This window comes from Lissotriton helveticus, chromosome 3_1, assembly GCF_964261635.1.
Source record: "Lissotriton helveticus chromosome 3_1, aLisHel1.1, whole genome shotgun sequence".
In the NCBI taxonomy this organism is placed as follows: Eukaryota; Metazoa; Chordata; class Amphibia; order Caudata; family Salamandridae; genus Lissotriton; species Lissotriton helveticus.
The window spans coordinates 99,466,500-99,467,777 of NC_136061.1; the positions used below are offsets into that span (position 1 = coordinate 99,466,500).

The 1,278-nt window shown below is 38.5% G+C and overlaps 1 long non-coding RNA gene across 1 annotated transcript; it reads right to left on the minus strand.

The window, feature by feature from the left end:
* LOC144824430 (uncharacterized) lies at window positions 1–1,074 on the minus strand. Its single transcript, XR_013608945.1, has 4 exons — window positions 969–1,074; window positions 799–875; window positions 640–708; window positions 1–542 (listed from the first exon to the last, which is right to left on the minus strand). It is a non-coding gene; the product is annotated as an uncharacterized LOC144824430 (long non-coding RNA).
* Window positions 1,075–1,278: the final 204 nt, after the last annotated feature.

Here is a 1,278-nt window from a genome sequence, read left to right on the forward strand (position 1 = left end):
AAAACTTAATATGTTTATCTCGGCAATTAGTTGTGCCGTTTTATTCAACAATTCTATCAAAAATAGAAAGCAATTTGTGTCAAGAGAAGTATCAATGTCTTGAACTTACTGACCAAAAACGTACAACTGAACAAATAATTCTAAAAATTGCGTGAATGCACAAACATGTGAAAAGACATATATATGAATTAAAGACTCAAATCAAAAACTGCATAATTGCGCAAAAATTTGACAAAAACAAGCATTTAAATTGTGAAGAACATGTGACTAGTATGCATTACAAAAATAAGTGCACAGGGAATATTCCTGACATTATCATACGATATTCAAAAATATTTGACCAAAAAGAAGCCTTTTAATGTGCTTCCATATAACAAAACAACCTCTCGGTAGAGATGTTACAAGGCGTAATGTTCCTAACAGTCTAAACTATTTCAAAACTAGCTAGGATTTAATCCTGCACGCCTACGCGTTTCGAGTTTGGGAGGGTTCTTCTCAAACTCTCTTCAGGGCCAAATGTATTCCATTCCCCATTTGTTGACCTATTAATAAAAACACAAAAATTGAAGGTAATTGTTACTGAATGCTCCCCTCAACCTGCTCAACCTTTCTCATATGTACAACGGTAAAAAGACGTACCTCTGGGGATTTGAGGTAATTCAATTCGTCCAGAAAACTCTTGTGATTCAATACGGTCTGTGCGATAATCTAAAAAAATTGTGGAATTTTATGAAGCTTATGAAACTATGTATACATTTTAATTTTGAATTCACTATGCGACCGGCGTGCCATTCATACCTGGTTAACAGGTACAAGGGAGACCAAGTTCGGCTGTGATTCTCATTAATGAAGATATCCGTTTTGAGCCTGGTGCGCTGTAAACAAAATGGGCGCATTACTTGTTTTTTTCAATGAAGTTGACAATTGAAATAACCAGTGAAGTTGTGCGTGTGAGGGTCATGACTTACTGACTACGCTCCCAACTTTTAAGGTTCAAGGGTGTCTTGGTCCGCAGTGAAGTCGGATATTTGTCTGGGTCCCTTCAGAGTTGTTTCTCAACTTCCGCGGTTCTGTTTAAGCAAACGCGGGTACTCGTTAGAGAACACATTACGTGTTGCAAAAGGTTCAACGCGCGCTAGCTGTTTGCTGAAACACAGCGGCGGAGCGGCTTAAATTAAATTTACTCGGCTAACATTTTCGAAGTTATCATGTAGCCTGATTTAATAAGCCAAAAAGCAAGCGCTGCAGGGAACAGCGGGGCCGCCAACCACCATGGGA